This window comes from Pseudopodoces humilis, chromosome 4 (assembly GCF_049639895.1).
Source record: "Pseudopodoces humilis isolate 2021_Gansu_Grassland_sample_001 chromosome 4, ASM4963989v1, whole genome shotgun sequence".
Taxonomy (NCBI): Eukaryota; Metazoa; Chordata; class Aves; order Passeriformes; family Paridae; genus Pseudopodoces; species Pseudopodoces humilis.
In genome coordinates, this window is record NC_142203.1 from 74,800,958 (window position 1) to 74,825,828 (window position 24,871).

Genomic DNA, 24,871 nt, shown 5'->3' on the forward strand with positions numbered 1-24,871 from the left:
ACACTGTTGAGGCAAGTCCATGCATGGGTGACATGCTTTCAGAGGATTTCTTTCTGATATGGCTTATTAAAAGTACATGTGGAGTCAGGAAAATTTACTATATACTGAGAGTTTGGTGTGCCAGACAGTTGATTTCAGCTGTGTCTTTGCCATGCACCTTCATCTACCCCCTCTTCTTCTCTGTTAACACATGCAATCACTTGCTGAGCCTTCATTACAAGCTAAATTGACTCAGGTAATAGCAGACATCCCAAAATGGAGGCAAAATTAAGCTCATTTAGAACTGAGTCCCTGCCCAAAAGGCTGAGAAAGCTCAGTTCAGCAAAGTCTGTGAGCAGATGCTTAAATTCATCCCTATTAAACACAACACATTAGTGCTTCCCTAAAGATTTTACAGATTTGGGACTCCTGCCTGATTTGTAAGTGGTGAGTGGCTTTGATTTCTGTGTGCCAAAGGAGTTGGAAAGAAATGTAATTTTTATATTGAGATTATTTCCACCAACAAAAGACAAGTGGTTCTAAGTAGGTCTTTTTTTTCTGTCTATTTAAATTAGATTAAATAAGATTATGGTATTATTAGCATCATTAGGGTTATTATTAGGAAATTACTATTCACAGCACTTTTACTGTCATAGTCTACAATGAGGAAAGCACATCTATTAGAATGATTGAACATCAATACATAAGCTCCTAATAATCCAATGGTATCAATGAGTTCATCTTTTAGATTCAATTGCAAAAGTCATCGTTTGCTGGTGATTATCCAATTGTTCATTAGAAGAGATTCTCTGAGACTCAGCAGCTCTCTAATGATGATGCATAGTCATTACAATTCAGTCAACCTATTCGTAGTGCTGCCATTGGATAACATTTAGCTGTTGCTCTTTTATTGTTATAATTGGCATGTAACAATGACATCATGACCCAGGCTGTCCCATCAGAGTTTTGTCTTGTCACACAGCTTTAAATCACATCTCTCCAGGGAGATGTGGCTAGTGCTCAAACTGTGATATTTTTGGGGGGACATTTTGTAGATGTTGCATGAAGATGAGATGGTCACTGGTGGAGGAATGTATTGCTTATTCCTCTGACCCAAGGCTGAACAGTAAGTCTATATATCAGAAAATAGCTATATAATATAAATATATATAGTATAAACACATACTATCTATAAATATAATAACTATATATATCAGAAGAGAAGTAATAGGTCTGCATGTGTTTGCTGTCTATGAATTACTTGTTGGAAAATCTTAAATTTGCAGCTCCCTCTTGCTAGGGGGGTATTTTCTGAAGGTGATTGTAGCCATCATAGGAAAAGTCTGATATGTAAATTTCTGTAAATTGAGTGTGCACTTAATCTTTGACAACTTGGACTCTGAAAATAAGATTTCACCTTGTTTTGCCACTTGGCTCCTTCTGTTTTCAAGCAGCACATCAGGGGAGACTATGTCTTTCAAGACAGGGATCAACAAGGAAAGCTTGGACAACTTGAATTTGAGAGGGTGGTCTTTTAGAATTACTCAGCAACATTCTGCTCACACTGAAATCAGTGGCAAGACTTCCTTGGACTTCAGCAGGCATGGAGCTATTCAAAAATAACTGTCAGTTCACCAGAATACTTCCAAAGTAAATGGGAATCAGTTTTCAGTTACTTTAGGCTTGGTATTCCCACAGCAATTTACACTGATTAAACTTTTTTACCTTTGAAGCTGTAAGCATTCAGATTTTGTGCCTGCATACATCCATATCATATACTCACTTTTGTCCCTCAGTACCCAGGAAGTGACAAGCTGCAATAGCAGCCTTGTTCCACACATCCAGACATTCCAGCTTCAGACAGTATATATCTGAAATTGCTCATGGGATCAGAGATGAGGTATCTCTTTTTTTTTTCAATTTAACAGCCTCCATTATGTTAACTCGGTGTGAATGCAATAGAGATCCTTAGAAATCACTCTGTTTTTTTTTCCTGCATAAAACTAGTCAGAAACCCTGGCTAGTAAAGCTCCAGTAAAGGTGGTTTCCATAGTTGAAGAAGGATGGTGATTTTGCACCTGCATCAAAGATTAGGTTCAGCTCCTATGTTCAAATTGCAGTTGTACACATTCAAACTGTGATACCACTTTGAGCAATGTCCATGGGCCAAAGGCCCTGTCGTCAGTTCAGTTTTGTCTAGAATTTGGATGCAGAGGTCAGGTTGGCAAAGAGACTCCTAAGAGAAGGATTTCAGTACATATTTCACATGGAACACTTGCCTCTGTGCATTGCTGAACATGGATGATTTTAAATATCACCAAATTCTTTGCTGAATGTGTGTTAGCTAAGTGAGAATGAGTGCAGATAGACAAGGCTAGCTGTGGACCTGTGGGACAAAGAAATGCACAGCTTTCTCCTTCTTAAAACCTCTGATCTGCTGCAGAACCACTCCTTGAGATTACTTTTTTCCCATTTATCCTGCAGGAGTGTTTATGACTTAAGCCATAAAACACCCTGCAGTTCATACTCTCCAGCCATAGACTGATGGTGTCCACCCTGTCTTTGCAACATTTTTATGGCCTATTCTGCCTTTGCAAAAGAAATAAGCAATCCATTTTTGGGGGGAAGTGAGACATCTGTTTAGTCTCCACACATGATAGCGGGTGGCAGACAGGGAACATCACCATGAGGGTGTCTGTGCACCCCTCTCACCACTTTCAATGTTCTCCCTGGAATTGACAGCACCCCCTTTGGGACTGGCCACAAGATATCCCCAGTATTGAGTTGTTTCCAAAGGGAACACCAACGGCAGCTGCCTTTCAGAATCAGCAGGATTAGCAGCCTCATCTGCTGTGATTGGGTAATGCATGCCTGCACAGGTCTTTTTTCCTCTTCACCTCCTTCTCTGGCTCAGCCACGGGTGTTATTCTGGCAGGCAAGAAGCTCTGGTGACCTTCTTAAGGCCTTTGCTGTCTCACAGGAGTTGTGGAGAGGGGGAACTTCTGCACTGAGGTTCAAGCCCCAAGGCAATTCTCCTAACAAACTGCCATTTCTCTGTCTGGAAGCATGATGAAACTCTGTGTGATTTTATGGCTAGTGCATGAAAGAGTGCTTTGCGTCAGAAAGGCTCAACCCTGACTTAACACATGAGAAAGTGATTAGGGAGACAGGGGAAGCCAAATGTCTCAAGAATAAAGATGAAAAACTGTGGGATCTGGCTAATTCCAGAAGCAACACCTTTTAAGTTATTACTTGATGCCAGTAAGTATAGTTACAAAAATAGTAACTATGCACCTCAGCCCGCAGTGGTTCTCTCAAACTGGCTGCAGTCACATCAGTGGCATCAAAATTGTTGCATGTGTCTGGAATAAAAACCCTACAAGAGGTATCACAAAAAGGCCTCTAATCACCCATGTGCATGTCCCAGGGGATGCATGCGAGCTATTTGTGCTGGTCAGGGTGAGACTGCCTTGCTGGGACAATATTTTGGCAAACAGGAAAAGATCCAAGCCACTGACTACACAAGACCACAGTTATTTTCAGGACTGATGTCGAGGCTGACTCAACATCGTCGTAGAGGGGTGATAATGGCTTGCCATGGCTCATCTGCTCCCTGCTGGGAAGAAGCAGTTGTCAGTGAGAAACGACCAAGGGAAAGGCTTGAATGCTGAGCATGCAGAATGAGGTGACACCTATGTAGGAACAGATTTATATAGTCGAAGATCCTGGATTCCCATCACTAGGCTGTCAGGCAAGCAAAGACCAGTGCCAAGAATAGAGGATAACTGAGATCTGTGTCCAAGCTATGAAGCTGAACCCAATCCAAGATGCCCTACGGCTGTTTTAACTAACTAGGAAAACTTAAACATTCCCCCACAGTCAGACTCAATCTTTTGCACTCATAATACCTCAACAGTTCGTCTTGCCATGATAAAGGCTGTCAAGAAACAAATCCACGGTATCTGCAAGGAAGTTTTTGAGCCAGTCAGTAATCATTTGTATCCATGCCTTCAAACTCAGCAAGAATGTGGGGTGGGAATACGTTGTTATATGCACATTCCAGCTGCAAAATATTAAAATCTTCTGCAAACATCATGACCTAACTCACGATTTTGGCAGCTACCACTCTCACAGGGATCATCTGCTTATGACACATTCCTTACTTCATTTAAGAGACATGTTTTCAAACAATTGTCATGTGCAATTTCCTCTGCACCTGATATTTTTCTTACAGGGATGAGACAACTGCAGCAGCTTGGTGGGGTGGGACTCTGACCCGTTGTGTGCCACTGCCACACAGTGCACATCCTTGAGCAGAGGAGAGTTCCTACACCAGCAGCTGTGAAGACAGAAGGGCTGAGAACATTTGTAGACCTGGATATTGCCTTAAGGGTCAATTTTAGCCATTTCTGGCTGGCCTTAGATAATGTCGGTGTAAATTAGAGTTTTTCTTTTCTATTAGATAGAATGACAATGCGAAAAGCGAAAACTTGGGAGGATTGGGAAGACCATGGTCGTGTACAGAATTTTTTCTATCCACCATATTATCAAAGGACACTAGTCCAGGATGATTGCCACAAAAATTATCAGAAGGCTGGAGCACTCTCTTGGGAAGATAGAGTTGAGGTTGTTCAGCCTGAAGTAAAGGATACCTTGAGGGGCTCCAGGAGAGCTGCCCAGGGACTGGGGACAAGGCCTGCAGGGACAGCACACAGGCAATGGCTTCCCAGTGCCAGAGGGCAGGCCCAGCTGGGATATTGGGAAGGAATTGCTGGCTGGGAGGGTGGGCAGGCCCTGGCACAGGGTGCCCAGAGCAGCTGGGGCTGCCCCTGGATCCCTGCAGTGTCCAAGGCCAGGCTGGACAGGGCTTGGAGCAGCCTGGGATAGTGGAATGTGTCCTTGACCATGACAGAAACCTTGGAACAAGATTATCCTTAAATTCCCTTCCAACACAAGCCATTCTATGATTTTATGCTGAATCACCCCATGAATCACCCCTGCACAGTTTCACCTGGAGGTGTCTAGCTGCTTCCTGAGAGCTGCAAAATGTCTCTCAGAATAACCTTGGATAGGCTGAGACAATCAATTGTAAACACCAAAATGAGAAAGCCATTTCTTCAGTAAATTGAGAAAGAAATTTCTTCCCTACAAAAAATAAACCACCAAAAATCCCCACCAAATTCCATCTTACATATGTACAAGCAGCCTTGTTTGTGCTAACAAGTCTAGTTTCATGCATCTCCCAGTCAAAAGTGATGTATATGTAACTGCTATCACATGTAGCAATTAGAAACACCCTGACATCCTGTACTTTCAGCTCCTTTCCCCTCTCCAGAATTCAAAATACTTCGGCTCTTAAAAACACTCACCCTCATATCCCATTCCCCTTCATGTCAGCACCAACCAAGTTGCCCTCTTCCTTACCTTCTTTAAGTGTTCAAAGGTAATTTTAAAGAACACCTCATTTAGCTTTCATTTTACTGAGATTCAGCCTGCCCATAAATCAGAGCTGGAGGGGAATTGGAGAGGGTCTCAGCTAATCAAAGCTCCAATCTCTAAAATGTTTAAATATAAATCAAAATAGTTGAAGGCTCTCCAAAGCTTCAATTTTCTTTGAAAGCCTTAGTTCTTATTTTCTCTGCGCTTAGCTCTCAATTTCATCCTCATCCCTTGAAGGTATTTTCTAAGTATTTTTTAGTCATTTTCTCCAAGACACTGAGCTGCCTGGTTCAAGAATTATATTAAATTTTGACCTGTGAGTGAGATGCTATGCTCCCAAGTCAGAGTTCTTTGTCCAAATTAAGGTTTTAGGGTTCAGCTCCTAAATTGAAGTTTACTAATGACTTTAAGGCTAAAAATGTTCCTAGGATCTACTGAAAACATGACTTTGATCATACATTCCATATTGCAGTCAGAACTACTTGCTCCATATGTCAGAAATGATAAAATGTTTCTTCCTCCCTCTTTTGCATCAGAAGTCTGGAAGTCTGCTAAATTAATCTGCTTACCTATCTTTATCACATCTTACAGTTCTGGAATGGAATATGGGTTAGGAAAGTTAAGAATATAAGCTTATTTCTCTCTCTTCCTCTGTCCTCCCTTCTGTGTTAAAGTTATTGAGAGAAAGGAAAAAAATTACACATTGTAAAAGATATTTTAATCCCTGGGCTTAATCATTAGAGCATGTGAGTTTACCAAAAGAGTTCTCACTGAATGGCAGATCCTTTCATTCTCCCCAATATGTGGGGTATCAACATGTCACATCAGTGTGTTTCATTTTGCTAGAATAACCAGTTGCTCAGAAAACTCTCTTGTTAGAAGAAAGTGTGAGAAATGTGGGGCATAGGAATACTTGGACACTTTTCTGGGTGTGTGGTGCACATGCATAAACATCCAGAGGAGAATGAGCTTCTGTGCAAAACTGCAATAACTGTTATCAGAATGTGTACATGTATTTTTTGTGTTTACAACAGATACACAAAAGTGATGCAGTTGTGCAAATCAGGATTTAAGAATATGTCTGAAATGTACCATATTGATACTTCTCCCACCTAGGATAGATCTTCAGTGACTGGGTGACCCCCTCAGATCTCCTTTAGAGACCCCTGAGTTAGGGTAGGTGAACTTCAATAAAAACACTGAGATATGTGCAAGGGTTGGTAGATTGTTCAGCAAAATTTTCCACACAACACACATTTTTGCTTACTTTAATTGAGAAACAGATTTCTTTAGATTAAACTGAATTTTGGAACCGGAGTAGTTTCAGCTGCCTCCCAGAAAGAAATTTTGGGGGATTTTAATCATACAGAGAGTGCACTTTCTATCAGCAAAATATCTTGTGGATCTTCAGCTGCATGTGTGCTAGGCTGACTGCAAACTCTGGTTTGCTCTTATATTAAATATGTAATCAGAATAAATCCAACCAAAGGGGCTAGTGATCCCTGAAAGAAACAAATCATATGCAGGAAAGAAAAAGGGAAAGAAGAAGGGAAGGGAAAAAAAAAGGAGGAAAGAGAAAGAGAGAAAATATTTCAGTCCCATATCTATTAACATATAGAATTGAAAATGTAGGATCACTGGGCTGATTGAAAATCAACTTTATCTTTAGATGATGTTAGTTACAAAGCTCTCTTTTATTTGGCCTGACCTCATAGGTAGCTGTCATTTTTCTCTTTCTACAGAAGGTAACTTAGAAAATGTTTAATTTCTCAGCATCTGTCTTCATTCTATTTGGGAACAGCCTCACAGAAATAATGAAAAATCTGTTTCCTGGAAAAGGAAGTGTTTTACATCACATTGGGTTTTTGCATTATTGTCATCCAACACAAAGCTAGAAAAATCAAAACAGAGAATAATCAAATAAATTACTAAAGACTTCTTAGAACCTTGCTTTGGTACCCTTCTGAAACAAAACCTCATTAACATCAAGTAAGTTTTGCCAAGTGTTAGTACTTGAGCGAAGACACTTCCACAGGTGAGGCATCATTCAGCTAGACTTCTCTGAATAGGCTGAAATGCAAAGGAGAAAGGAAATGCATTTTTAAAAAAGTTGGCACAAAATATGTACACAGACAATGTGTACATAAGCAAAAAAGTGTTCCTTGAAAATAGGAAATAAGTTGTCCACATTTACAATAATTCAATACATAGAAAAGCAATATAAAGGAGAGAAAAATATTGCCAAAAAAAAAAAAAAAGAAAATAAAAAGAAAATGAAAACTTTAAAATGCTGCCATCAACCAGGTTGAAATTTCCAAGGTTGCATTCAGTCTGGAAGGGAAAGCATCTTCCTATCCACTCAGGATGTTAGGATTACATTACAGCAAAAGAAAGGTGAGGGGAGAAACTCAAACTACTTTTGGCATGATACCCAATGAGCTTCTGAGCAGAGAGATGTGAATCAGGGCCTGAGGTGTAAGGAATTGTGCTTGATGACTTTTCCACTGCTCCTCTTTTTTCCAGGGCTGCAGAAAGCTGTACCCATCCTAAACCAAACCCCCAGAGAGACATTCAAAATCCCTTTGGAAAACTGCTGAGGGAAAGGCAGCAAAAATGTTGTCCTTTCATTCAAGGAGGAAGAGTCATTTCTTTTCTTTCATGTTGTGAGCCTGCCTGACAGCTAACCAGTCTGCAAGTGTCACTTGCCAGTGTGCAAATGTTGTAATACATTAGTAATATAAATATTACTAATGAATGACAGGTATCAAAACTGTAATTTTCTTAGGACTTTGTAGGATCTAGGTAAACCACAGATCAGACACGGATGTGCTGACAGACAGACAATACAGACCATTTTATTGTGCTTACACAAGGACCTGTGGCATGGGAATATATTAATTTTTAATGGAAAATGTTATTCTTTATGGTCAGCTCTTTCAGCAGAATAATTTATCAAGACTGACATCAACCAGATACACTAAGAATTGATGTTAAAGTGAAGGGGGGAGGGGGGAGGGGGACATCTAATATTTACAAATGGCACAGCTTTTAAAATGCCACTACTTAGAATCAAGTGCAATTACAGTGTATTTAAATGAGTATTAAAGTATTTGTATTGCCAGTTTGCAAATTCAGCATCTTGAGAAGCCCAAATGGATTTTCATGTAATTATTATCATTAACTCAAAGAAGTAAATGCTCAGCAAAGAGTCTGCTTTAAATTTTTTTTTTTAAAAAAGCAAGTGCATAAATGTATAATTAAATGGCATCTTCATGCTTAATTCCTTGCATGATCTTCTAAAATATACACCTCATAACTGCTGAGTACCTTGGTGACATAGCCCAAGCTTCCTTTCTGCATAACATTAGCATTAGGGTAGCTATATTTGGGGTCTCAGAAGTTTCTCTTAGGAAGGTGACATTGAGAAATTTTAATTCCCTGAAGCCTATTTATCTTGCTTTCATGTTAGGAGATCCTTGCCTGCCTTTTTCTGCAAGTACTAGGAAAAAAACTTCGCCAAACACTCTTACTCTCATGACTGTTATGCCATTTCTACTAGAAATCACAGGTATTATGTATCTTCCACACCAAATCTCAATCAAAATGGCCCATAGCTATAAAATCATGGAATCACAGAATGATTTGGAAGAGACCCTAAAGCTCATCATATTTCACCCCCTGCCACAACCAGGGACACCTTCCACTGTCCCGGGTTGCTCCAGGCCCTGTCCAGCCTGGCCTTGGACACTCCCAGGGATGGGGGATTCCCACAGCTGCTCTGGGAAACCACCCTCACAATAAAGACTTTCTTTATAATAAATGAGGTAATCCAGTTCTTCAGTTCTTGTTAAATTTAACTATGCTTTGGCAAGGTGAGTTTTAGAAGCTGATAAATAGAGACCAGAAATATCTGGAAATTCCAGGCTGAAAAGTGGTGCTTCCGTGTTTGACACCATCGACATGTGGCTTCAGTGAGCCCTTCAGTCTCCATGATCCATTAGCACAGGAGTCCTTATGTTTGAAAATGTTATCATCCTTCAGTGAAACCTGATATGAAAGTTCAAATCACAGATCAGTTCCAGGAGTAGCATGTGGTACTTTATAAAAGAAAACCTTCAACCTGACCCTCAGAGATTGAGCCATGAATGACATTGGACTGTCCTGAAGACTAGCTGGCTTCTACAAGATAATTTAGAAGGGTATGGGGAGAGCAGGGGTTTTTGTCATTGGCTGAAGTAGAGAAAGCAAGAAAACAAAAGAAAACAATTATTTTAGCCTAGCTTTAACGAGGATGCAGTTATAGGCCAGGAAGTCTATCAGGAATCTGGTCTCTATATGACAAACCTCTGCCTCAAGGCAGACATCGAATAGGTACTGGTAACAAACAATATGACATTCATAGTGCTCAGCAGACCTGAGACCTGGACTTGAGCCTGATGAAACTCAACAAGGCCACGTGAAAAGTTCCGCACCCGGTTTGGGGCAATCCAAAACACAAACACAGGCTGGACAGAGAATGGATTGAGAGAATCTCCGAGATTAAAGGACTAGGGAGTGTTGATGGATGAGAAGCTCAACATGATGCATCGATTTGCACTGGCAGTCCATAAACCACAGGAGAGAGGGAGATGGAGAGGGACTTTGGAAAGTGCATGGAGTGGTAGTACAAGGGGAAATGACAAGAGGAAACACTGTCAGGGGACAGAGTTAGATTGATTATTATGATATTAAGAAGAAATTCTTCCCTGTGAGGGTGGTGAGGCCCTGGCACAGGGTCCCCAGAGAAGCTGTGGCTGTCCCATCCCTGGAAGTGTCCAAGACCAGGTTGGATGGGGCTTGGAGACACCTAGGATAGTGGAAGGTGTCTCTGCCAATGGCAAAAGACTTGGAACTGAATTATCTTTAAAGCCCCCCTTGCCTTTAAAGATCCCTACCAGCCCAAATCATTCATTCCATGATTCTACCATTTTATGATTCATCTCTCTTTTTGAGATTGCCAGTATTTGCTTAAGATAAAAATAATTATTTTTTCTTGTTAAGTAATGGTGACTTTAGAAAATAGTCTGATCAAGGAACTGCTTTCACCAGGCTCAGATGCTTTCACTCATAATCTCAGTGCTTGGCCCATTGTCTCACAAGAAATTTTTTTCTCTGTTGATTGCCACAAGTAGGTCCTTGTTCCACCCAGATGTAGTACCTTCTCTTAAACTGATGCATGAACTTAATTTCAACTGCTACAAGAGCAGTTTCAAACTTAGAAATGTCAGTGTCTAGTGCAGGGCTTTGCTTTATAAACATTCCTCTGCTAATGAAATTGGAAAAGTTCAGAGGAAAAATTTTCCATGAGTAATTCTTCATGTAAACACTACTTAAAAGTCCCTTTTATCAAATTCACTTTGACAGGTGCTGGGGAAATAATACTAATACTAATACTAATACTAATACTAATACTAATACTAATTCTAATATGAAATTTTAGCCTTATTTCTATATCAACAGAGTGAACATCTGCAGGTTTAGGCACTGGAATCCAAATTTCTGGGTCTTCAATCCAACATGATGCTCTCTGCTACCTTATGGCTGGAGCAAACTCACATATGTAAGCAACAAGACCCAGGCTGGTGGTCAGCAACCGGAGACCACCACTTTCAGAGGGCACTGATGCTGTTAGCCAAAGGCAAACAACACTTTGTGGTGTCTGTGTGTTTCCCAAACCCTTCAAAAACCCTTTTTCTTTCCTTACTGGCATCCACCTGCTGCCTCTTAGAGACAGATTGCCATTTCAGGGAAAGGGGGCAGGAACTTCATGATGTGTTTCTACAGCACCCTGTGAAATGGTGATGGGATCTCCAGGGATTGCTGAAGTACAGATAATTGGTCTGACACTACTCCATGGAGGGGCTGTCAATCAGGAATGAGCTGCACACCTCCCCTTTCAGGCTCCCATCAGTCCATGGAGCTGTTCCCAGGTCTTCAGCAGCTAGAGCACAGGGGAGAGGAGACAGCCATGGCCAGGTGGGGCAGCCTGGACAGGCAAAAGAGGCAGTTCCCTGGGGCAGGTTATTGCTGCAGGACAGGAGGAAAATGAAAGACAGGAAGGAAAAGTTGATATGGCCCTGCAGACTGTGCACCTTTGAACATTTCAGGGTCAGGTGACAATCCAGATTGTAGTTCCTGCCTGCATCTCCCACATTTCCCAGAGCTTTTTCACCCCAACTCATGTCCAGCTCTCCTGCCCTGCCTTTGTCACTCTCCTGAAATGAGTCGCCTGAGACAAACATTCACCCATATTTGGAGGAGTTTAGGGACAGATGAAACTGATCCTCTGATTTTAGACTCAGAGCCTGAAGCCTGAGGACATCCAGTGAGGCACCAGAGCTGTGGGTACCTACAGATGTCTCTGCTGCCATGAGACAGAATTGCTGTGTAAAATCCATCATGAACCACAAAAACAGGCAATGTGTGAAGGGAAATAAAATGAGAAGCTAACGAAAGACTGAGTGCACAGAGCACAAGAAAATGTGGGTGAAGGAGCCTGAGGAACAGCCCTGTGCACCACTGTCTCCATCAAAAAAACTGTGCTGATTGAACCAGCAATGTTCAAACTTCATAATGAAAAACCGTGAATCATGCAAAAAACCCAGTGCTCATTTCACTTCCCTGCAGTTGTAACACAAGGCTTTCCAAGAGATAAATATTCCTATCACGATGAGTGATCTGAAAGTCTGCAGCCACATCCCTCCCTTGAAAAAGGAAGTGATGGAGTGCTGTTAGCACTGCCTTGTGCCCCTTTGATTTCAGCACTATAAATATTTCCCTTGTCACTGGTACTGGCCACAACAAGGACTGGCTGAAAAAAACACTCTCTGAAAATCAAAGGAGCGGAAATTATAAGGAGTAGGTTTGGGCCTTGCAGTGCACCCAGGACACATGGAGCTTTGAGGTCCAACTCCTAGGAAGAGTGGTCTGCTTAAAATCAAAACAGTGATGTTTTTATCACTTCTTAGTCTTGAGTTAGTGAAGATAAGAAGAGAAAAATAAATCTAGCTAGGCTTTGAGTGTACATTGTCTTGAGATTATGTATTCAAGGATAGAAAGGACCTTAAAACTCATCCTGTTCCACCCTCTGCCATGGGCAGAGACACCTTCTACTATCCCAGGTTGCTCCAAGCCCCGTCCATGAGTCCAGCCTGGCCTTGGACTCTTCCAGAGATGGGGCATCCAAAGTTTTTCACCAATTCTTCATGCAAGAAAGAGGCCGTGTGAGTGGGAAAATGAGCTTACATAATTGATGTCTCTTTCTTATATAAAGACATAAAACCTATGGATTTTTAAAAATAGCTTATTTTCTATTTTTATTATGTCTAGTCTAAAGAATTGTCTGACAACAGACAGTCTACTAAAATGTAAGATAAGAAAAAGTACCTGCAAGGGGAACTTTTGTTAAGTGTTTATGCAACACCAGTGCTTAACATTTGCTCTTCAGAAAGCTTGTCTTAAAATTTAAATACTGGCACTTGATTCACAAGGTCTTTACAAAACAGCTCAAAGATTATTCACTGAAAGTCTCAGCAAGGACAAGAAGTGAAATACTAGAATTGAAAATGTGAAAGCCTATTGTTGAGGTTCTGCTTGTCAAAAGGATGCACAACAAGAATTTAGAAAACTTGTAGGAGGAAGAAGGACAATTGCTGAAAAACCCTTGTAGGTTACCTCTATACACTGCTTCTTCTATATGTCATGAATAATACAGAGGAGAGAAGCCAAGTTGCATCCCTTTCTATCTTATCCCTTTATAAGATAGAAAAGACTGTAAAGATTTCCATAAATAGCCATTTTCTGCATTAAAAGCTGCCTGTGGAGAATGTTTCTACCCTGGTTTCCAAAGAAAACAAGGACTTAGATGATCCAACTTACGTGGTATCATCTCATCTCTTCATGTCCTCTGACAACTTTTGAACCTGTTTCAACAAAATTTGTTGGAATTGTACATGTTTCATGAAAATTTACTGCCTGGGGGAAGACAGGGACTTGATTAGTTGCACCAGACAGAATAAGAGAGGCTCCAGTTACCCCTTATCAAAATGTGGGGAATCTGTGTTGGGCGGAGATATTATTCATATCACAGATATATGAAAATCTTAAATTGGCACCCTAGTTTAACCAGAAAGTTCAAACCTGAGACACACATCCACAAAAAACATGGTTTTGTTAATTCTGCTGCTCATGGAACAGCTTGTTCCCATTTACATCTTCAGATGAAGATATTAGCAAAGATGACACTTCTTCCATTTAAACTGTAGTTTCCAAAAACCATCAGCTTTTGACAGCAAGAGGAAAAAAAAAAAATTCTTTCAGAGACTTTTTAGACCGGTGACTCCTCTGGGCCAGCCATGCAAACTCCTTGTACAAGCATATGTCTGTTTCATTGTGCTGAAGTATGAGTGGTGAGCATTTGGGCCAGCAAACCACAGCTCCTCTCAGTGCAGGCTGGGTGTGTTGTACACAAAGAAAGGCACCAGGGTGTTTGTGTTGACTCTGGGACACCTTTAAGGCACAGCAGAAAGGAACTGCTTGCTGTTCACCACCTGGGAATGGAGCTACCAGACCAGTAGTCCCAGCAACTGGACCCTTTATCCCATGGGCCCTTGGTACTTCTCAAAGGTTTTTTGCACCTAGACCAGTTCTTGGTGTGTTGCCACATTCACCTTTCATTTACTGATCTCCCATAAAACCTTTGACACTGCCCCCCCACAACATCTTTCTCTCTAAACTGAGATGGATTTGATGGGAGAACTATTAGATGGACTAGGAACTGTTAGGATGGTTTACTGACCCCACAGAGGATTGTGGTCAATGGCTCAGGGTCCCAGTGGACATCAGGGACAGGTGGTGTCCCTCAGGGGTCCATATGGGCACCCGAGTCACTGAATATCTTCATTAATGACACAGACAGAGGCATCAAGGGCAGCCTCAGGGAATCTGCAGATGGCACCAAGCTGAGAGGTGCAGCTGACACACCTGGAGCATGGGATGACATCCAGAGGGACCTGGGCAGGCTGGAGAAGTGGAACCTCTCAGGTTTAACAAGGCCAAGTGCTGGAGCTGCAGCTGGGTCAGGGCAGCCCCTGGGATCAATCCAGGCTGGGGATGAGCAGAGGGAGCAGCCCTGGGAGAAGGACCTGGGGGTGCTGGGGGTGAGAGCTGGACCTTCCCCAGCCCTGAACCCCCTGCCCTGGGCTGATCCCCCAGCGTGGGCAGCAGGGGAGGGGGGATTGTGCCCCTGTGCCCCTGTGCTCAGGTGAGACCCCACCTGCAGAGCTGCCCCAGCCCTGGGCAACAACAGCACAAGGACGTGGAGCTGCTGGAGCCAGCCCAGAGGAGGCCATGGAGATGCTCTGAGGGGTGGAGCAGCTCTGCCATGGGGAACAGCTGAGATTGTTCAACCTGGGGAACAGGCAGCTTCCAAGTGATCTCACTGAGCCCTTCAGTGCCTGCAAGGAGCTGACAAAAAAGATGGAGAGAGACTATTTACAAGGGTCTGGAGTGACAGGATACAGGGAATTGCTTCCCACTTCCCAGAGAGCATTGTTAGATGGGGTGTTGGAAAGAAAGTCTTGCCTTTGAGGGTGGGCAGGCCCTGGTACAGGGTGCCCAGAGCAGCTGGGGCTGCCCCTGGATCCCTGGAGTGTCCAAGGCCAGGCTGGACAGGGCTTGGAACAAAATGGGATAGTGGAAGGTGTCTCTGCCCGTGGCAGACTGGGTGAGCTTTAAGGTCCATCCAACACAGCACAGCACAGCACAACACAGCACAACACAATACAACACAACACAAACCATTCTGTGATGTTATTGTCCTGCTATCACTCCTGCTCTGTGGATCTCCAGCATTTCAGGCTTTTGTATCTCTTTGCTTTAGGAAGACGTGACCACGTGCCGTCCCCAGTGACCAACACACTGCAGGCTGAAGCAGACAGGCTCAACTCTGCAAGAGGACAAGTTCATCCCAGGTTTCCCTGGTGAGTTCAGGCTCCCTGAGTGTGTGTGGGTGCATCTTCCTGCCCGTGGAAGTCTCTCATCTGACTATGCTGTTCACCTCTCTGCTAGGCCACTTGCTTTCATTCAGGCCAGAAACTCATTCCATTCACAGAGAAGGCTGTTTCTTCCCAGCTCTTTTCAAAGCAGTTTCTGTGCTTCAAGGAAGCACAACCAACCATATCTCTTCACTGGGGGACACCTGGCAGACAACACACTGGGCTGATGACCCTTGTTGTGTGTTTTCAGCAATGTGAGCGCATCCAGGCCATAGCAAGGCTCTCAGTCCACAATGAAGTTCTGACACCCGCAAGATTCGCTTTCAGGATGTTGTAAGGAGAAATTACTCCTCCAAATTACAACATTTTTAGGTCATTACAGGATATATGGGAAATGGGGTGGTAAAAAGAGCTATGCCATAACTGAAAAGTCACCATTTCTCACTACAACTGCTTCTCAGAGATGGGAGAGTTGTGTGCACACGTTGCCTGTAGTAGTACAGTTTCTGCTTGGGATTCTCTCTCCTTAGAATCACAGAATGGTTTGGGCAGAGACAACTTTCAGGGTGCTCAGAGTCCCATCCAGCCCGGCCTTGGACACTGCAGGGATCCAGGGACAGCCCCAGCTGCTCTGGGCACCCTGTGCCAGGGCCTGCCCACCCTCCCAGCCAGCAATTCCTTCCCAATATCCCAGCTGGGCCTGCCCTCTGGCACTGGGAAGCCATTGCCTGTGTGCTGTCCCTGCAGGCCTTGTCCCCAGTCCCTGGGCAGCTCTCCTGGAGCCCCTTTAGGCCCTGCCAGGGGCTCTCAGCTCTCCCTGGAGCCTTCTCTTGTGCAGGGGAGCAGCCCCAGCTCTCCCAGGCTGGCTCCAGAGCAGAGGGGCTCCAGCCCTGGCAGCAGCTGCGTGGCCTCCTCTGGGCTGGCTCCAGCAGCTCCACGTCCTTGTGCTGTTGTTGCCCAGGGCTGGGGCAGCTCTGCAGGTGGGGTCTCACCTGAGCACAGGGGCACAGAGGCACAATCCCCCCTTCCCCTGCTGCCCACGCTGGGGATCAGCCCAGGATACAGTTGTTTTCCAGGGCTCAAGTACACATTGAAGGATCATGTTGAACTTCTCTTGACATGGTTTAGTCTCTAAGAGGCTAAGTAGGGCAGGGGCATCGAGGTTATTGCCTTCAGCATGGACTCCATGAGGGTGTAACCTGCTGCCTTCACGAGAAATGGCTTCACGTTTTTCAGTCAGTTCCTGAGGGACACATGTGGCCCCAGTCCGTGGGCCCTAGCAGAGAGAGATCCCAGCCTGTGACTGGTAAGGGTCACATCTGACTTGTGGATATTTTTTAGAAAAGGCCATGCCTAGGGATGAATATAAATAGCATAACACTGTAGCCCATCCTCCTCCCTCTCTATCACATGACAAACTCTCAACTCAGTAAGACTCAAGAAGATTCCATTTAAATTACAAACTGCAAATATTGGCTTATTTTGACCTAGTTGTTATAAATTAACAATCACATTAAAAATTTCTTACTTTTTGGAAATACATTTCATCTGCCTTTGCATGATGGCAGCCAAGAAAATTTTGTTCAGATTTTCCAAGGTGATTCACTTCCTGGCTTCTAACAAACCTGGTAAATGTCAGGTGCCAAAAATTTCTTCAACAAGGTTTTTGAGCTAGAATGAAAGTTCCATTCCAAAGAGTAACTTTAATAATTGTTCATGCTACTGTTTTTCTATTTTTGGGTCTTCTTAAGAAGACCTCACAAGAAATAGGTTATTTGGTTGATATCTTCAGTACATTTTCAAACTCACGGGGGAAATATCAGATGCAGTTTTGATTTTGAAGGTCATTTAGGGACATGAACTTCACAGTTGTGGATGTCCTGTTTTTTCCTATTCATTCCTTCCAACACTGCAGCACAGAGGCAACACTTGCAATGCTTTTAATGTCTTTTTAACCCTTCTTAAGTGCCCTTTCTGAAAGCAATTTGACCAAAGGCCCTTATTTTTGGATTATGCTAGCTATCTTCTTCCTGAAATGGATTTGCAAATTGGAATTCCCAACACTGAGGTGCATAAAAACCTCTCATGTCTTTTGTACCACAGATTGGTCTGAGAGGCAAAATCATTTAAGTGTGGCAATAAAGCAGAGACGATCAAAGCAGGTGAATTGTGCTCTGCAGGTGAATACAGGTCACCTCACTCTAGAGAAAGGAGCAGCTTTGCCATTTCACTTCCCAGTAAGAGCTGCAGAGCTCTGTGGGCTCTCTTTACAGATTCCATTGCCATGTGCACTTGGCTTATTAATTAAAACATATTCTTTACTGTTTTCAATACATTAAATAGAATGTGTCTAATGAATATCCAGCTGCACTCTTCTTTCTTTATACATAACAATTTAGAATCATAAATTGCACTCATTTCAACCCAGGAACATTTTTCCCATTATATGGCTGCTGGTGATAATGTATCAGACAGCAATAATGATGCTTGATTTTCATAAGCTGCACTAAATGGTAAGTGCTCAGAGCTACATGTTTTGATTAGCAGACTAAGCAAACCATGACATAAGAATCCTTATTTACACTGACTACTAGGGATTTTTTCACAAGGTGATTTATTTAGGCAAAGGGGCAGTTTAAGTGTACCTGACCTGCCTTAACTGAGTTCTCAACTGAGTTCTGAGGTCATCTCAAGCTGGACATCTGTGACACACAAAGCACTTGAGTGATTGTCTTATCTAAACTAGATATGCAAAATCTTATGCTAGAATTCATTCTGTGCAAGATTTTCCAGGAAAAATAAAACCTATTTAGTTGCTGTATGTATAGAAGATGAATCAGATGCAGAATGTACTCTGGAGAGTAGACAAGAGTACCTGCAGACAAGAGAAAAGGTTTTTTGTCCCAAATGCAGGTTTCTATGCCCTCCGTCCCTTCTCCACCTCTCCTCCATCATTGTCTGCACCAGCCTTGTGTCCCTCATGCCCTCCCTTCACCGCGCAGCTACACTTCTTCCATTTCACAAGTGCAGTCCCTTCCTGGCACGCTAAAAAAAGGCAAACACACCCATGTATGCCTTCACTCGCCTCTCTGCGTTGTTCCTTCAGCTCCACCTATCGACGTCCTGAAAAGCGAGCGGCCGGGGCAGCAGGTCCCTTCCGTCTGTCCCTGCAGACGCACGGAGGTGACCGCGCCGCTGGGTCAGCACTTGGAGGGGCACGGCTGACCTCTGTGGGGCCAGGACAGCCGGACAGACAAGCTGTGCTGCCCTGCCACGCTTAGCTGGGTATTAATCCCTTGGGCTCAGACAGAGAACTGCGCTGTAGTTAAGAAAAGCTGGAGGCAAGCCAGCCAGAAGGAAGAATTACCCTTAGCATCATTGCCAGACTGCTTGGTTTGAAGGGTGTCCCGAAGCTATAGGAGGCAATCACTGTAAACTATAGAGAGGTGAAGAAATGAAGATGAAAGAATGTGCAGCCACGTAAAATCTGAGCTCTTATTTGGTTCAAACTTACTGCTAGTGTTTGACCCTGATCACAAAGTATTGTTTCGCTTTAAGTATCTCTTAGCATCTTTCACAGCTCTTCTATGCTCATGTCTGAAGGAGTGTGTCAGATCGTCCCCATTTTACCTGGAATGGCACACACCCAAATAATTGATGGCAAATAAGGTCACAAGGGAGAGAAGTTCCTCTCCCAGCAGAATTAGATTGTTCCAGTCTGTGCTGGGGAAGTCACCTCTGCCTCTGTGGTCAGGCAGAGGTGGTGGTGGCAGTGGGAGACTTCAGAGGGTTGCTCTGGAACATTAAAATGATTCATACTTCTAAATAACTTTTTGATCCCTGGTTGGAAGCAAAATGTGAAGTGTTAAATATCATTTTGAAGCAAGGACTGGGAAACTTTTCTCCAGCAATATATTTGGTTTAAATTTGGTTTGGTAAGTAGCCCAAACTACTGGATGTGCCTCTAAAAGCATTACTGGAGATGACTCTGAGTGCTGGTTGTATTCAGAAACACACTCGCAGCTCTGCAGGTCTCCAAGCAGAGTCTGAACCCTCGCAGATTACAGACTGGTGCTGGAAGTCACAGAAAAATGGGCATTTACATCATCTTTGGTAGAAATACCTTGACAACAGACTCTCCATGTCCTGACACTTGTGGTTCCAGAAACTCGAGATGGAAGTGGAAGGGGAGGGGGAGATTAGAGGTATTTTGTTTCTGCCATCATAATGAAAGATTTGGTCAGATACATCCGACACAGTCAGAGGCTGAGCAACACATCCATCATGGGGTTCTGAAGGGTAACATTATAGCTTTTATCTTCTCTCCTACATATCTGAAGTTTATAAAGTAATTTGGCAAACCTTTCTGGAGATAACCTGTCACCTGGAAGGTTTACAGCCTTGCTTCTGCTCTGCACTACCTAAAGAGGGAAAGGAGGTGTACAAATCCATCCCTGGGAACTCAGCTGGGCTGAGAGGAGGTAGCACAGGGAATGAATTTGGCTTGCAGCTTGCTGTATCAGATAAGAGCTATGAGAACTGATAGGATGTGATCCAGCTCAAGGCTCTGCAACAGCAGAGGCAAAAATTGCACACAGGTATTTTGGGAATGAGAGACAGAGCTGAAAGAGAAAGTCTTGTGGGGGATACCCCAGAGAACTGGATTTGCAGCTCCTCCTGCTGCCACAAAATATTGGTACTGTTCCCATGAGAGCCTGACACCTCCTGGGAGGAGTTATAATCCCTGACACCCCAGTCTCTCCCCAGCAGCAGTGTCAGCAGCCAGAGTCTGGCCAAAACCAAGCAGACAGGTACCAATAGCACACAGCCATCTGACCACTTGCTAGCATGCCCACAGAGTGTGCTGCTCTCAGCCATCTATTTGCTTTATATCTGGGCCCGTGGTGCCTGCAGCTTGGAACTGTTGTATCTCTGCTCACCACTTCCCTGCTCTGAATTGCTCAATCGAGCATGTAGCTGCAGGAGCCACACTTTTTGTCAAGATGCTGCAGTCGATAGAGACACATCCCCACCCCAGGCACTTGGACAGAGATTTTTATTGCAGGGGGGGTTGTGTGTTTCTTCTTTCTTCTTTCTTTCTTTTTATTTTGTTGGGTTTTTTTGTTTTTTGTTGTTGCTGATTTTTGTGGGGCTTTTTTTTTTCTTATTTTTGGGGTGTTTTTTGGTTTTGTTTTGGTTTGGTTTTTGGGTTTTGGTGGCTTTTTTTTGTTTTAATCAAGCAGAAAAGCAGTTCCAACAAAAAGACTGGTGTGACTGGGAAAAGAGGCGAGATATGTTCATTCTGCTGGAGGAAACATAGGCTGAGGACAAGCAATGTCTTCTGTCTAGAAGGGATATCCCAGGAAAGAGCAGCACTCCTGTGCCCTGCACTCAGGCTATAAGAATCACAGAATCATCACAGAATGGTTTGGGTTGGGAGGCACCTTAAAGCTGATCCAGTTCCAACACTGCCATGGCAGGGACACCTTCCACTATCCCAGGCTGCTCCAAGCCCCATCTGTCCTGGCCTTGAACACTGCAGGGATCCAGGGGCAGCCCCAGCTGCTCTGGGCACCCTGTGTCACAGCCTGCCTCCTCCCAGTCAGGAATTCCTTCCCTACATTCTATCTAACCCAGACTTTTTTCAGCATGAAGCCATTCCCCCTCATCCAGGCCCTTGTCCAAAGCCCATTCCCAGCACTCCTGTGGTTCCTTTAGGCACTTGAATGGTGCAGTAAGGTCACCCTGAAGCCTTCTCTTCTCCAGGCTGAACAATAAGATACGGCTGTGGCCCCATGAACAGCGTACCAAGGCAAGACTCAGATACCTGAAGTCAGAAACACCAGACAAGGTCTGTCATTTGAAATAGGTCCAGGGGCACTCTTCAAGGCAAAAACCACACAGCCCATGTGTTTGGTACAAGTCCAAACCAAACTGCCTCTTTATACAAGTCATGAGGCTGTGGACTTGTTTTGCAGCCCCACACTATTTCTTAAATGTGTGCCTTTTTTCACACACATTTAAGCAACCAGTGCATAATCCCCACAGCTGCATATTTGCACTGTAAATTTACTGTCTGGTTCACTACCCCCTCCTCACACACACACATTCACACACACACATGTACATATAATCATGCTCAGTCTGTGCCAAGGCTGCAAAACCAATTCATAAACCACCTAAAGTTAACACGAAAAATTTTGTCCTTGACCATCAAGTTTCTGCAGAGTGATAGACTTGGTTCAGGTACAACACAGGGGCAGAAATGGTTCCGATTTTCATGCAGAAATGAGCACATGGGGGTGTGAGTTTTGCTTTGGTAGTGGGGAACACAGAAAATATTCCAGGAAGCTTCTATCAGAAAGTTATGCAAAACAACAACAATCGTCTCACCAACTTCAAACCTTATCCTTCCCCTTCCCCCATCACCTCCAAGTTATTATCTGCAAACCACATTTTTAAACTGTAACAAAGAAAACAGAATAAAATCAATAGCTCTCTTTGCAGCTAGAAGGACAGAAATATTCAGCTCCCCAGTGGGAAAACTGGGAAAACTTCTTTCTTTCTTTCCTTTCCTTCTAATTTTAAACTTTACTTAAGGTTCAGTGATTGAACAAAAGCAGACAGAAAATATTGCAGTTATCTGACGTACAGAAGTGTAACATGAAGTCTGCTCATTATGGATAATATTTATGGCAGATCATAACGTTAAATTACAACTCAGCCGCCTCAGCCAGAAATTTGTAACACCACACATGTGCTTCTAATTAAGGGCTTTTGAAGTTGCCCTGGATATTTATTTTCAAGGGATTTAGTGCACAGAACGATTAAAGTTTGCTCTTGTTAGGAGTTCTGCAATTGAAAAAAAAATTAAGAGAGATTGCAACTGGACCTCAAACTAATATATACATTCATTTTTGCATGAGTGTATATGTGTACATCTGTTTATCTTTTGCCATAAAAAAAATAAAAACGTGTGTGTTAACATAGATAAAATAATATATTAAAAAGAGGGAGACAAAGGGCCCTTTGTTTCAAATGTGGTCCAAGTCCAAAATTTGTGACCGTAATTTTGTTTATAGGAAATCCTTTATAATGCTAGTTTAGTGTTTCCATATGGAATTCTCATAGGACTCTTTTCTCCCTCCCCCTCAACCCCCCCATGTCCCTCTTTTATTTGGATAAGGCAAGAGAAAAGTGAATGTACATTCCAAAGATGCATAGTCATTCCGGATCAAATTCAATGGATTCTGGCAAGAGTTGAAAAACACAGATGCAGTGTTTTAGGTCTCCTGCTGTGCAGCCTCCAGCCATGAGTGTCTGGTTGAAGCACTTTGTAAAATCATGAAAACCCTATTAAATTCATGAAATATGATATACTGCATTTTTCGAGCTAACTTTCCATTGAACTGTCCATGAAGATGGAATTTGGCTGGCTTGCTTATGGTGTTCACAGACACACACACACACACACACTCAGGCATCCCTGTGTGCACACCAAGACACAGCCAGGAGCTGCTGCAGTCCTTCATCCTCTGCTTCTTCAGCTGAACCTTCCTCTCCAAACCAGCAGAACCTGGATCAAAGCTCAGGAGTTCCCATCAAGCCTGCTCTGTCTTTGCACCACACAACTCACACAACGACCCCCAGCAATTAAAGAGGTCCTGATGTTTAGGCAGGGGGAAGCGAGCGTCCAACACAGCTGCCCCTCTTCCAACTTAAAACAAAATCCCTTGCTAGGAAACTGAAAGCAGCCTGATATTCTTACTTCATTTCCTATTGGGTTTCACATAATAAAATCATCATATGTTTAGGATTGGGTTTCTTTTCTCCTCTTCTAAATGAAAAAGTGAGAGCAGACCCCTGAGGAGAAAGGTCTTGCTGTTAAAATTGTCCTCGAGACACAGGCAGTTGCGGCCCCTTGCATGCCTGTCAGAGGGAGAAAAATATGTATTTTAGTAAAGCTGGCCTGCCCTTGCTTATTTATGTCTAGGCACCCACGTGGCTGAAAGCTGTAATAAGTTTAATGAAATGTGGCTGTACCTGAGCTCACCATGCTCATGAGGTTTTCCTTGCCTCCACATGAGGCAGACGGAGCTCTCCCATAAAATACGCTGTACTTCCAACCGCGTCTTTCACTCAAGGATCTGTAGGTACTTTAGAAACACTGAGATTCATAAATGCTCAGGCCAGACAGGACATTTGAGCATTCAGCCCATGTAATACTGACTGTAAACTTCATCCCGTGGCTGCTGTATTGAGCGCAGAGGTGTTGACTTCCAGTTTTGAGATGAAGACTTCATGAGAAGAGGGATCCACTGCCTTCCCCGGTAGTTTGCTCCAACAACTATTCAGTCCTTCTGCTAGAAACACTACCATGCAATAAATAAGCCGTGAAGTTTAAGATAATACTACTAACAGGCGGATTTAAGTCATATGTCTGTGGTTAAGATTGTCCACAGGAGTCTGAACTCCAAGCTTTTTAAGCAAAAATAGTGATAATGTGCATCCTTTTCTGGCCACAGTCTCTACCAAGTTCTGCTCCACCAAATCCACAGATAATTTTTAATATTTTGTGTTGAAATTGTGATTATACTTGAATATGTCTCCATCATTTTGGTACAGGGTTTCCCATTTTTGTTGTGTACATTTTCTGTCAGTAGATGATAGAAAGATGGAGGTTGGATTCTTGTTAATTAGGTTCACATCTTCTGATGAGCAGTGCTATTGCAAGCAGAAAATCAATTCAAGACTAGAAATTGCTTTGCAAGTCAAATACCCAGAAATTTGTCCATGTAACTTTAAAATTCCAGATCCCTTTGGAATGGAAATAAAGGCTTTAATTTCAGGACCACAGTGCAAGTTTGACACATTTGCTGGCCTCAGATATGCCAAAACAGAGATAACAGGCTGTCTGCTATTTCCCATTCCAAATAAGAAGGGAAAAGGAATGCCTAGAGCCCCTTAAGTACTCACTTTTTTGGTAAAAATAGTTTTGAACTTGAGCTTGTTTCAGCATTGTTGTTTGCATAAGGGTTAGATGTGAATTCTCAGGTTTCGATTAGATGATTTACCTGCTGTAGGTGCCTGTATATCTCTATTTACTAAAAAAGGAGGTCTAGGGTAACTTACTTGGACCTCCATGTCTTTTTAGACACTTTTTTTGGATGAGAATCCCTTCTTTTTTCCTTACAAAACCACATTGAAATAGGGTATTTGCCCAGGTCTTGCTACAGCAGGAATTTTCTAAGAACATAAACAAAAATGGATGTATCAGAGATACTTTTTTGTTGATGAGGTTCGATTGTGGTATAATTCTGTATCACGTACCTGCTGAGTTATTTTACGTGTCTTTAAATGTCATTGATATTATGATTCATAATACAATGCTCTGTGGTCTTCCAATTTCCTTTAAAAAA

The 24,871-nt window shown here is 43.0% G+C and overlaps 1 protein-coding gene across 1 annotated transcript in view; it reads left to right on the forward strand.

Moving 5' to 3' along the window:
• Positions 1 to 24,871, forward strand: part of LOC148184538 (urea transporter 2-like) — a 307,863-nt gene that overhangs the window by 250,965 nt on the left and 32,027 nt on the right. The window contains exon 3 of the mRNA XM_088054095.1: positions 15,338 to 15,437. The gene's annotated coding sequence lies outside the window, so the exon portion shown is untranslated. The remainder of the gene's footprint in view (positions 1 to 15,337; positions 15,438 to 24,871) is intronic.